The sequence below is a fragment of the Dromiciops gliroides genome, chromosome 1, assembly GCF_019393635.1.
Source record: "Dromiciops gliroides isolate mDroGli1 chromosome 1, mDroGli1.pri, whole genome shotgun sequence".
NCBI lineage: Eukaryota > Metazoa > Chordata > Mammalia > Microbiotheria > Microbiotheriidae > Dromiciops > Dromiciops gliroides.
Genome location: NC_057861.1, coordinates 308,190,623 through 308,204,767, shown reverse-complemented (window position 1 = coordinate 308,204,767; position 14,145 = coordinate 308,190,623). Strand labels below are relative to the sequence as shown.

Below are 14,145 nucleotides of genomic sequence, written 5' to 3'. Positions count from 1 at the left end.
GCTCCAAAGGCTTTGTTTTCATTTTTAGTTACGTACAAATTGGGGTTGGGGGAATCTATATTTTCTACTACATTTTAAAAAAAATATCAAGAACTCAAAACACTTAAAAGTTAATTCCTCGAGTAAAAATGTATAATTATTTAATGACTACAACAACATAAATGAAAAGATCACTAAAGGGAAACTAAACCATCAAGAACTCAAAAACTATTCTTGATCCTATAGAGAAGAGAATGAAATACATTATTTCTCTCCTCTTTAAAAAAAAAAAGGTGGGGGACATGCAGGACATAATCATATAGTCATACTGTAAGACAGTCACTGCATCAGGTGTCTTTGCTTAATGGTTTTTTTTATTCTTTTAAACAAGGGAAGGTTCAATTCTGGCAGGGGTAGAGGGTATTCCCATAAATGATTATGAAATAAAAATAAAATAAATCAACAAAACTCATTTAAAAATGTAATTATTTATGAAGTATCCTTTTAAATATAACTATCATGATATTTTCATGAACAAAGTAAATTATTATGGAATATATATTGTGTCCCTAAATTAAGAAAAAAGGATTTCGTAACAATAAAGGGTACTCCTAAAGTCCAAAAAGGACTGCAAATGTTTCAATTATTCAAAATATTTCCATCCTGTCCCACTCTTTTAACATTTTCAGAAACATACATTTCTACCTTAGCCTATACACAAACTCTTAGGTGTCACTGAAGATATAGAAAGATATGGAAGAAGAATTTGATTTAAATCAAGTTTATTTTCAATAAATTTGGGCAAGGGAGCTTGAAGTGAAAACACTGGCCTCTCTGGACATATTCACGTTCATGAACATAACTGTAGTGAAGCCTTGGGGCACCACAGAGCTTTAATCTAAGTTGCCTCAAGTAAGGATCTGTTGGTTAATTTCACTATTTTTATAAAAAAACTAGTCATCACATGATTTAAATATACCTGTATGATTAGACAGAAAGAATAAAAAAGGTTTCAAACCAATCTCAGATGAAGAGGTTTACCAAGTAAGCATCACAATGGACAATGCATTCCATTTCTAAATTTTCTTAGAAAAAATTCCAAGGGAACTCACACACATTCTTTCACTTATCTTCCCTGCATCAATGAAACAGTCCCATATAGACAGGAATATCACCCTTCTTAGGATAAGAATATTAAGACAAAATAGCAAAGGACATTTCCAAGGTCAGAAGCAGAAGCAGAAGCAGGTATTGCATTTAGGTCTTCTACTTCCAACTCTAAAGTGTTTTGGACTTCCTGGATAAAGATATTAAAAAGTAAATTGTAGATAACCGTGTGACAATCAACACTCCCTTTTTTCCTCTGCAAAAAAGCCCCTACGTTCACTTTCATAATTTGTCCCAGTGACATCAACAAGCCAGTTAACAAATGGGCATCTCAGTAAAACAAGTACTGGAATCATCCCGGGCCACAAAGGAGAAAGAAATGTGTCTTCCCGTGGTCTCCGGCAATGCTTGCTGAGAAGCTGTCATTAGCTATTGCACTTAACTTGGACCACCTCACTAAAAAGTTCATTTCCACTCAACTTAGTTCCTGTCAGACTTTCCATTATACATTTTCTTCTCTGTGCCAGTAAAAAGTTGTATGAGGTTGCATTTTGGCAGGGGTGTTTTCAGCCTGGGTGTGATTTCCATAAGCCGATTTGATTTAAATTAGTTTTGTCATCATTTAGTAAGGGAAGAGCTAAAATGTCATTTTCTGTTTTTTAAAAACCCTATGATTTTCTTTCCTTTTTCCTTAAAACACAGGGTTAGTAAATACAACATACACGTTTGTCTCAGGAAAGTTCATAGTTAAGTGACTTGGTGACTTTCTATTGCCCCATTACTGCTTTTCATTAAAAATAGTTGGTGGATAAAAAGAATGATGGCTTTTGTTTGTCTGCTGAAAGACTTACAAGTTCTATAAGTCACGTGACTAACACTATTACTGCTAAGAACTGGACAACTAAATCCTGAATAGAAATAAAACAGATGTTAAAAACTGAAATATCTCATAAGATCTATCCAATAGAATGTCATTCTCCTTCCTCTTTAATGATAGTACCTGTTGCTTCATTTCTATTTCTCTGTAGCTTCAGAGTTCAAAAGCCCCTTGGCATAGGGTTACCCTACCAATACTCATATCAATAGAGATATATTTTCTACATTGTTCATCTGGATAGTGTCCATATGACTCAGTGATATATAACCATGCCTTTGGTGATTCTTAGAACCTGCCACCTAAATGCTCCCCACTTCAAGAACTCTGTAATGAAGGAAAAGGGAGGAAAGAAAAGTAAATCACTTCTCCTCTATGAGAGCACCCCCTTCTCATGCAATGGTGACTCAGTTCAGCTATGATCTCCCATTTCGACTACAAGCCCCAAACACAAGGACTTTGTTCTCTGGGCTTCACATAGCTGAGGCTTCAGTCCAGATTCACCGAATAAAAAGGCACAAGGCTGAATGATGTTTTAGAATATACCATAACCTATTCTATTCTCAATTTCTGCAAAAAATAGAAATTCAAAATTCATTAACTAATTAAGAAAAACCAGTTGTATCAACATATCATAGCCCTCAGACTCTATTTCCTAAATTCAAAGAGGCTCCAAACTATTGCTGTGTCTTTGTCCCTAAGTAACCATATTATTCATGGTTACTGCTGAGACGATGCTATGGATAGTGATCGCTGATCCATGCAAGTCTCACAACCAGCAAGCAGAAATAAGAATGAAGGAATCTTCCACAGTTCAGAGTTCCTTTTCTGTCTAGTACATGAAGACCACTACATCATTACACTATAGGAAAAACACATTCCATCTTACTTACATATTTAACATATACTGATTGTCTGGACACATATGTACACAGACTCACATGTGTGTGCTCTCCACACCCACATTCCAAACATCAAACAACAGACTACCTTCACCCTGACCCTTCAGCCCCTCCCAGCTTTCCATCTCACCTTGTCCTTGAAAAAGGCACCACTGCAGTTTCACCAGAGGAAAGTGTTCCCCGCAAACCTAGTGTATGTATTCCTGTACATAAACAGTCAGACTCAAGCAGTCTGAATGATGATTTCACAAGTTAAGGGGCCTCTCGCTTAGTCAGCAGAGGAAATCTTTGTGTCTGTAAGGAATCACGCCAATTCCTATTAGTAAGAAAGGATGCAGGGGCAAGCACGCCTATTCTCTCATTGACCAACAAAAGGGGCCCAGTGAAAACACAGACCTATTCCATCACCATCTGCAAAAAGGAAGGATGTTGTCAACCTTCTTCTCCCCAAAACTTTAATGACCTCTGCCTTGACCCTCAGAAACCAGATACACAGGAATAGGACTTTCTACAGGAATTGAAAGCTTTACACTAGAGACACAGCATTAAGAGGCTTGTCACCCAAGCTATCTACCCCGAACATTTGCACTCACATTCCAAAGATGTTTCCGCTACACTGGAAGCGCTGTAAATTTCTTTCCTGCAGAATTCTTTCCAAACAAACTGCCATGAACTGCACTCTACAACATGTGCTGCATTAGTCCTTAACCAAGCCACAATTTATCTCATCTCCACAATCCTTTATGTGCAGAATATGACTGAACTGGGGGCGCAATGGAACAGGCGAAACTTGAAAAAGGAAACAGATGCACAAAGAAAACCCTAATTCCACCTTTAGAGGTATATTAGTGATAGATAATGAAGATACTACATGGGTTCTATTCAATTCCTAGAACTAGTTTTTGTTTACATTTTTTCTGAGCTAAACTAAACAAGTTGCTTTAAAAATTCAAGAATAGATATTTTTTTGGATCATTAAAAAGGTAGGTGATGAAGGAGTTCAAGAGAGCAAGCATTCCCAATCTAGCACAATAAGAACATGCTTTCTGTTTGGAAGAATAATAAAATAGTCAAAGACCCAGAATATTAAGAAGGGTTATTAAATTCTTTGAAGTTTCCCAAAGTAGCAAATCTATGCATTAATAAAAAGTGTGCTTTTAAAAAATATGAAAAAGAGTTTTAAACATGTTATTAATACCATTGCTGAAATTAAAGGGAAAGCATCTTTCAAAAACTCGATTGTCTTAAAACAAAGCTTAGATTTTTGGCTATTGAGAGTATTTTTAGAATCAGTCTCTCTCTGGAGAGTTAAAAGTATGCAAATGCAGAGTGCACAGAAGCACAAATACACACATGCTATACCTTTGTATTACATTGGCATTTTATTATTTAATTAAAGTCCTCTTATTTTTCTAGCTCACGCATGCTTCCCTTGAGACGGCTTTGCTGTTAGCCTGCTGGCCTTGACTTCCAGCCAAAAACAATTCAGAAACAAAAAGGGACAACAAATCATATTTTCACAGACATTTTTATCCCTCAATACAACCCTGTTTTCACACAACATCATACAGTCTCTATGAAAACTATAATTTATGGCAATAGCCACCAAACCCAGGGTCTGACACATGCTCCACGGTGTTGGGAGTTTCATCATTCTAGAAGTTGCCGAATTATGAAGAAATTGTTCCGATGGAACCCTTATAAAAAGCATCAATACTTTACAAACATCATCCCTGGGACACTGAAGGGTGGCTCTAAATACAAATTCAAACCAGTGACTGGGTATGACAAGGTAGGACAGAAGCTGAGGTTATAGATTAAGAATAGAACGTGATTCATTATTTACTTTTTTAAAAGAAATAGTCACCGGCAAACATGCAATGAATAGCTGTGTAAAAATCTAAAATGCATAATCTACTTTACAAAACAAACTAATTTACCAGGTTATTTATCACAACCTCTTCCACTGCATAGATTATCACTTACCTGGTGGCAACCCTGTAAGTTTGATTCTCTCCCATAAGACGAGTATGAACCCCTTTCTGTTTTACCTGTCAATAGAAATTAAAAAAAAAAAGGTGTGTAAATTTTTGTTTTCCTCTTTAAAAAAAATCTCCTCCAGGTAACAGATATCTACTTTTCTCTTCCGATGTTTACATATGTAAAGTAGGCACTAACGGCAATGTATGCAAGCAAGAGAAAGGGATTAACACTTCTTCACTCTGGCTATGATAAACTGGAAAAAAATATCCTTCATTCCTATTCTTAGCCAAACTGCTCCACACTTCCAAAAACTGTCATTTCAATGGCCTCCAATTTCTCTAACAAACAAATTGACATTCCTTATTTTCACTTTCATTCTCTCCCTCAAATTTTAAACAATTTCATTTTTATTTACACAGCAGGCAAACTATCTATGTAATGACCCTAGCATGGTAATTCCCATTGATTATATTGACACTTAATGGTGAGGCCAAAGCTAATCAATCACAGGCTCTCCAGATGGTGAATTTAGCAAAGAAACTATTCAGAATTCTGGTGGTGTTTTTTTTTTTAACCTCTTTCCCAGGAGTAAATTCCCTCATGATCAACATGATGATGGAATTGAAGAGAGAAGGAGAGAGAGAGAGAGAGAGAGAGAGAGAGAGAGAGAGAGAGAGAGAGAGAGAGAGAGAGAGAGAGAGAGAGAGAGATTTGGTTGGACATTTGCCCATTCAGAACTAAGGTTCCAATTCCACCAACAGTCCTAGGAGCTAAGTAGGGGCCCACTGAAAACCACTATCATGTACCAGGACCAACTGCCTAATTTGTTTCTGAAAACTGCTTTGTTTTCATAAAGTAACCAAGAGCTGAAAAGTGGCTGGTATACATTCTGGCCATATCTAAGAGTAAAAGACAATCTTCTCTTTTGTTTTTTAAAAGTATTTTTAGCCTTAATCATAAGTTGGGTAAGATTCAAGAGTCAAATTAAATAAGAAGTGAGAGTAGAACAGTCTCATGGTGGAATATTTTTAGATACAGGTAAATATATAAAATCTAGCTGCCTAGTAGGGGCAGATAGTATCAAGATGCTGAGAACACTAAGAACCAAGTGATGAATTTCTATACCTCTTTCCTTGAAATTATTAGACTTTACACAATGCTAATTAGCAAGGATCTTATTCTCGCTTGTATCAGAGAGCAATGGAGATGTGTTTGGGGGGTTTGAATCAGAGTAAAGGATGCATTCAAAGAAAAGTACAACTAAAAAAAGATGATTGGTTAGTCACATGGCAAGAGTAAGGAATAAGTACTGGACAGCTTATCTGCTTGCCCTGGTATTTTCTTCATATCAAGAGAAACAAAAAGAGGCTCTTGATGTATCAAATAAACTTATTAAGTACCTGTTATGTGTGAGGTACTCTCCTAGGTATTGGGGAAACAAATATACTAAAAATGAAATGATTCTTACTCCAAGAGCTTATATTCGAATAGGCAAGCTTACATTTCAACTTGTAGGAAGATGAGCATATGGGTTGCAATCGATAGGCATGGATGAAATGCAATATACATCACTGCAAGGAACACCCAGCTCTACTTCAATATTTGAATATTGCATCTATTAAAAAACCAATGATAACTAGATTAGTCAATGGATATAAAGCATCTTAAAAATGCTTCCTACCTCAAGCCCATCTAAGACAACTGAGAAAACAGGCAGCATGTATTATAATTACCCACCTCATTACTGTCAATAAACATTGAGTGAAGGTCTAGCTGCTCTTCATTGTACTCATTGCATCATTGCCACACATGAAGAATCATTCCTCAAAATGCCTAATACTTGGATGATGAAAGTGTTACCCAAGTTATTTCATTCTTGGTACATTTCACTCATTTGAGAAAAAACATAGACCTAAAATTGCACAACTGCTCAAGTTCAATCCTAGTACCTTATCATGGTATAGAGGTGACCATGGACTCTTAGCATTTATGAAAGTAGAGCTTAGGTTTTGGCAAATGCTAACATTGCAGAAAAGCTTCCAGTGTGCTCTTTCTGGCCATGCTTATATGATTCAAGAACGGACCTAATCAAGTTGACAAAGGCTCATCAGCAGAAGTCTGCTATTAAGCAATGACCTTTTTTTTTTTCTTTTTGTAGCCGAAGAAATTTATGAAGACCTTCTACCAAGAGACAGAATGGTCCTGATCTGTGTCTATAGAAAGAACACTCAGAGGGATAAAAAAAAAATCCCCAAACTTTTGGAAGTACTGAAGAACAGACATAAAATGGACATATCTACTGAGGAAGGCAAACATTTTAAAAATCACCTTCCTCCACCTCTTGGTTTGGAAATTGCTAGGTTTTAGGGAGAGGGCTATGCCACAGAATTTAACAGTAACAGTAAAATGATTGCAAATATTCATTACATTCCCATTGAAACAAATCAAACCACTTATTGAAGAAATTGGGCAAAAATCAGGTGTCACTGTAAGGGTATTAGTTCCTTGATCTGAAAATGCTTCCAGTTTAACAGTAAAAATACATACAAACACAGAATATATATATATATATAGTGAGATCAGAATGTAATTTTTAAGGTGAAATTTGCTTTTAATTTCAAGGGAGTTGTACCTAATGTCTTCCTCAGCACTGCCCCCCTGACCATTATTTTAAAAAAATGTCTTCTAAACACAATTTGAAGAAGACGAAAGATCTATCATACTATTCCATGGGCAAGACTGAGTTGATGAAATGTGAAATTTCATTGTCAAATCTTCTCCTCAAATATCAAAGACCAGTATCAAAAGATAAGACACAAAACCCAAAACCAACTTGAGTGTTTCTGGAATTATGTGGAAAACCCTAGTGTGTGTGTGTGTGTGTGTGTGTGTGTGAGTGAGAGAGAGAGGGAATATATATATATATATATATATACATTCAGTCATGGAACAGATAACCCTAAAAGTAATGTAATCTTGGCTGCATAGTACTAATGTTCTTTACTATCATATCAGATACAGGCTGCCTCATCTTAATTTCCGATGTTAAAAAATATTTATCTAGATACAAAAATAAACCCATTGCAAATTACAAGTTGTCAGGGTTAAAAATCTACTCCTGTTTGTGTGGGGGAGGATAAGAGAACAGCACAGACATGAATCATTCTCAGTAATTTGAGTGTTTCCATGACATCAATGGGCACTCGTCCAGGACTCTGTCGAAGTCTGTGAGGTACCAAAGAGGCAGAGCAGCCAGCAGGAGATTGGGAGATTGACTTTTTTTTTTTAAAGGATTATGCTCCTTGTAAAGATTTCATCTGTAGCATCCACTTTTACCATCAAATAGATAACTCTGGAGATCATGAGTGAACACATTTCATTCTGATAGTGTAAGCCTTTAACTTTATTACATCTTTTTTGTTCCCAAATTCAACTATAAATCTGCTTTCAGAATGAAAACCCTTGTTTGGGAGCAAAATAATCAGAGCTTGTGGAAAAAGCCCAGGAACCATCTCGAATATACATATCTATTTTCACCATAATATTTGATGAAAAAAACGAGCAACTATTTATAAATGACACTTCGTTTTCCAGGAAAAAAAATCTTTTGTATAAATTCTCCATTAAAAATTAGCTATGGTCTTGATGTTGATTTTCTGCTTAAAATTCACTGGAACATTTGTTTCAGATAATAAAATTTGCAAGACTGCTGATAATATGCTAGAATAGGCTCTTTAAGTAACTATTTGTGCTCACCAGTACAAAAGCTCCTAATTTCGACATTTACTGTATATGTTAGACATGGATTTTAGTCTCTTGTATAGAACAGTCTGGAATGGTCAGACTCCTTCCTCCCCAACCCCACCCCCAAAATGAGCTTTGCAATAGCAGAGGATTCTATTTTCCAGTGTTTGAAAAAGATAGTAGAGAGTGATGTACCAACCCGACGCATTCACTGCGGAATTTTCGAGACAACCCTCCAGTACTAGAATGCGACAGCCGCTGCGGATATTTTTTGGCACAAAGACAATGGTGGCAGTGCCAAGCCCCATGGCTAAAACTACTCAAAAGAGGCATAAGGGTAGCATTAATCGCTCAAGTCTTTTACTGCATGGCGTACTGTTGTCCATATTTTAAAAACTAAAAGTACCCGTTAGTAATATTTGTTATATGCCAAAAAATGGTATGAAATACATACCGGGAACAAATCTTGTCAGATATTTGATTCATTTTCATACCAAGAGGACCAAATGTTAAAAATTGCTGCTAGTTGCCATTTCCTGCTAGAATGGTATATAGGAAACAAATGATGGAATCTCATGTAGCTTTCAGATCGAAGGCTGAGTGAAAGCTATAGAGCAAATTTCATAAATGATGTCAACATATTGATTAAACAACCTTTTCAACAAAAGGGACATATATAAAAACATGTCGTGATTTGAAAATTTTAACAATAAAATATTTTAAGGGAGCAGCCTTAACTTATATCGATAAACCCACAAAGAGACAAGAGATCTACATGAAACCCCTTCTCTAGAACATATCCAGTAGCTACAGTGTGAATGTTATCCAGAAAAACACCATGTAGGTTATTTAAATAAAACTCAAGGGATCAGCTAAAGTCCTCAATAGCCGTTTTCTATTTTTATTTCACTATAAAAAAAGACAACAATTGACAATCAATAAAAAGGTCACTTGCTTCTCAATGGTGCCTTTTGAAAAATTAATCTAATTAAGAAGAAAATATAAGCTACTTTCAACATGAAGGCCCATATTTTTCCCCCTAGCTGCACAGATACTATTTCTCTTGATATCTTCCAAGAATGGAAAGAAAAAAAAATATATTTTCTTAAATGAAGAAAAATGGTATAAGCCAACTGAGTTTAATGTTTACAGTAAATTAAGTATTTTTCACTATTTATGTATAAGTGTGTATCATTTCCCTTGTTCCTTATACATCATCATGGTATCGCTATGGCAAGAAAACGTATGGAGTGACTGGATGGGTATAAAAATGTTCTGTGATTGATCTAGATGGTCACTCAAAGAAAATTTATCCATCTCAGGAGCATCACTTTGGGAGACACAGCAAGCACAAATAATTCCAGACAAAAAGAAATGTTCTAGATACACAAGTATAACTTAGAACAAGCTTAGCAAGAGCCTTGCTTCTAGAAATATGCAACAAGCACAACACAGTAACTGATCAGAGAAAAATCACTGGTATTAGAGCTAAGAAATCTAGATTCAAATTCCAGCTATGTCAAGTCACAGCTTCTAAGAATCTCAGTTTTCTGATCTGAAAAATGGGGCTAACACCACTGAGGTAACCAAGTTGTGAGAAAAGTGCTTTGTAAACTTTAAATATGTGTCAGTTGCAACAGTTATTGTTATCATATGCTATAAGTTAATAATATGTTTTGCCTTGGTGCCTTTTATTCCTAGCTTCCATTTTAAAGCTTTTAGAGAATCAGTAGTCAATTCACCCACTAATGAAATGCAACCACCTGTGAGAAAATACTTCACCTGGTTAAGTAGCACAATGTAAACTTATCTATCTGATGTTGGACAACAATGAGCTAGATTTTCCCAATACTCAATGTTAATTTTCCATCTGAAAATTGGAGAGAGGGCATCAGACTAGAACACTTATCTTGAATGTTTCTAATTCAAATCCTTATTAAAATTCTAAAAAACCCAATTTAAAATGTGTGACTTTGAATTTCTAAAGCACCATATAAAAGAATTGTTAACAATGATTTTTAGCAGTTCTGAAATTAGTTATAATTCAGACCATTTTACAGAAATGGTTCTGTTTCAAGCATACTGTTCAAATTCAAGTGCTAGGCTTTTGTTAGTCTGGGAAAAAAAATCAATAAATAAACTAGTAGTCCAACTTTGAAGGGAATCAACATCCCAAGGCTCAAAAGACCCATGAATTTGATATGAAATTAATGAAAGTGTCTTATAGGTGGTTATAATTTACATTTACATGGTGTTTTACTTCCTAAAAGGTCTCTAGGTGCTCTATAACCTTATAAATGATAAACACTGAATCTGTGTCATCTCACATACACTAAAGTGCAACCATTTCCAGGTTAAATCATGGCAACTAATTATAAAGCACAGCAGAAAACTGTAATTAGGTAGATTCCAAATGAAGAATACTAACTTCCATGGAAACTGCAGTGAGAATGAATATAGGGGAAAATTGAGTTGTTCTATAAAGTGAACTACTCCATCATTGAGTAAAAAATTTCATGCAGGGAAAATGTCTTAAAAAGTAATGTCAATTTATATCATGGTAGATTATTTCACTTCTATTCAAGTACATGTACTTAATTTTTCTCCAAATTGACTGTTACATCATTTTTACTGGTCTAGATTCATCAAAGACTTGGTATTAGACTCACTGCTACTTGATGTGGCAATATTGGCTTGTATTTCTAATTAAAATGATAGGGTGTTGTTGTTTTTTTATTCTGGCAAGGTGACTGAGTGGCACTGATTTTGAAATGAAAGCATCTTTAGAGGACATTTAACCTGAATTTCTCATTTTACAGATGAAGAAACTGAGTTCAAGACAAATTAAGTAATCTGCCCCAAATTTCACATGTGGTAAGCAGCAGGCCAAGAATTTGAACCTGTTTCTTCTGATTAAAAATTCGGCACACTTTATACTGCACCACATTGCCCTTGTGTCTCCCTAGCTATGAGCTGGAGTCTTAAGAGTGGGCAGGGTAGTGGTAGGAAGTGTTCTTTCTTGGTGCGTCAGAGATCTCTACAGGAGACTTCAGGGCTCTGGTTCACTGTTGTTCTGCTGTGCCATGACAGCACGCAAGGGCACTGGAAGAAAAATCCCAATTTGAAATTAACATTAAGAACCTCAGAAGGATGTAAGCTCTGTGAGGGCAGGGACTTTAGTTAATTTTATTTAGTTTAGCTAGTTTTATCGCTGTATCCCAGCACTTAGAGCACCTTGTATAGTCAGTGATTAACAAGTGCTGCTTGTATTGGACTTCAACTTAATAATGACCGAAGATTTAGAGTCTGAAGGCACTCGAGAGAAGATCTAACATTACTTCCTTTTCTTACAGATGAGGAAAATGAGGCTAATAGAGTTGAAGGGACTTGCCCACAGTGGTATAGGCAATAAGTGGAACACCTGGGACCTAAACCCAGGTCCCATGACTTCACTTCAAGCTCTCTTTCCACTGTACCATGCTGCCTCCCAAAGATTAAACAATTAGCCATTATTTCCTTTGCTTTCTTTTGTTATTTTCCCAACCTGAATAAAGGGGAAAAATCGTTGACTCCAGTTACCTAAGCTGTGGTAAAGGGAAATGAGAACTGGGAAAACATTCTATTTCTTGGGAAAAGCTGAGTTTGTCTATAATTTGGAAAATTCAAAAAAAGTTGCTGTTTTGGAAGTCTTAAGATGAGACTAATGCACTAATAATCATGCGAAATTAAAAGTAGAGGTTGATTTTCATCACAGACCCACCTCACGGAGTCTAAGCACTGAATTATCTCAAAACATTGGGCAGTTTTGCTATGCCAGATAGGCTACAATATTTAAAGGCACAACCAAACCATTTGTCTAGGATGAACTAAAATGAGTACATGGCACAATAATCTAAAGTAAATTGGATAATACAATCAGACAAACAGGCATCCAGGGCTGAGGTTTGCAATTGACACTGCATTTTTCCTTTTAATCATAGTGTACCTAGTAAATTTTAAAATATATCCTAAGTACATTTAATGTTGCAAATCAGAAGTATAAGTTCACCTGAATTTCTTCTGTAGATAAAGGTTTAGCAAGCTATCTGGGGAATCATCTGATTATAGATTTAGAGGTAGAAATGATCTTGAATATCAGAGCTAGATCTAGCTAGTCTATGAAATGAATTAGAGATGATGAAGCCATTTGCCTGAGGTCTCATTCATATCTATATCTATATAGATATATTTATGGATAGATATACCAGAACCAAGATTCAAATTTTGGCACTCTGACTCCAAGCCCAATGTTCTACCTATTCTACCATGTTTTGCTGCTTTATCTTCATGGGAGGAAATGATTAAGTGTTGTGAGTAGTAGGATTTATATGAATATTCTTTGAGGATATAATAAATGCTTGGTAATTGAATGAACAGGACAAGTTTATTAAAAAATGAACTAAGATGTTGTTCTTTCAGAGATTTTAGCATTTTTTTACAAGCACTTTCTAACAGAAAAATACTTCACATTTAGGAGACATGTATAAGGAAAATGAAAATATTACCAAACTAAAGCATGTGAGTTGTATAGCTCTCATCCAAAGGCAGCATTTAAAGTAACTGTAGCCTATTCAGAGGAGAGTGACAAGGATTGTGAGGGGCATAAACTCATTTCACATGAGGGAACTGTAAAAGAAGATGGGAATACTTAGCTTGAAGGGGAAAAGACTTAAGGTACACGCGATTTCTATCATAAAATATTTGAAGGACTGTCATATGGAAGAGGAATATAACATGTTTTGCTAGGCTCCACAAGAGAGAACTACAGGTTCTTTAGATAGAGGTAACATAGAAACAAATTTTAGCTGCATGAAGAAAGAACTTGCTAACAATTACATGTCTAAAGATGAAATCTACTGCCATGTGAAGCAGTAAATTCCCTGTCATTCAAGATGTTCAAGCAGAGATTTACTGGAAATGTTGTAAGGGGATCTATGCACTGGGGGAAGGGTCATATTAGAGAAAATTTAAGGGTCCTCCCAAAGCTTAGATTCTATAATTCTAATCAACGTGATTCTAGAACTGATTTATATATTTCAGGAGATGTGTCAAGCAGCTCTTTAAAGAACATAAAGTACTACTTGGCAGACCCATAACTAGGAACTCCACATATGGGGTAAATAACATAAACCACACTGGAGAAAAAGTAAAAAGAGATGTGCCCTCAGATGATCAGGAGTCACCACAACCTGACTTCTGACATTTACCTATTTAACTAGTTATTCTTGCTAACTAGGTGTTAAGCACAAGTCTTTCTATGCTGCCGGAAAAAAAATGTAAGGGTGGTCAAAGCCCTCTAAATTTAGAGGCAAAATCCCAACCATTCCATTCTAATTGTAGCACTGATACTTGGGACACTGCAGCAGCAATTTCTTATACTGAAAATGTTCTTTCTAGATCTAAAAGAGTAAATATAACTCCTAAATTGCTTAATTTACTGCTACTGGGTAGTTTTCAAATTGATATTATCTGCCCATATATTAGTAATGGTATTTATTTTTTAAAAAACACCTTACA

General features: G+C 35.6%; 1 protein-coding gene across 2 annotated transcripts in view; it reads right to left on the bottom strand.

The window, feature by feature from the left end:
* The window catches only part of LOC122751786 (transcription factor 4-like), a 274,344-nt gene that overhangs the window by 54,714 nt on the left and 205,485 nt on the right, over nucleotides 1–14,145 (bottom strand). Inside the window, exons 6-7 of one of the 2 annotated variants that reach the window (XR_006355805.1) lie at nucleotides 6,347–6,460; nucleotides 4,882–4,913 (exon numbers count right to left, since the gene is read on the bottom strand). The exons of the other annotated variant lie outside the window; for it this stretch is intronic. The gene's annotated coding sequence lies outside the window, so the exon portion shown is untranslated. Of the gene's footprint in view, nucleotides 1–4,881; nucleotides 4,914–6,346; nucleotides 6,461–14,145 lie in introns of those variants that run through there. 2 annotated transcript variants of the gene reach the window in all.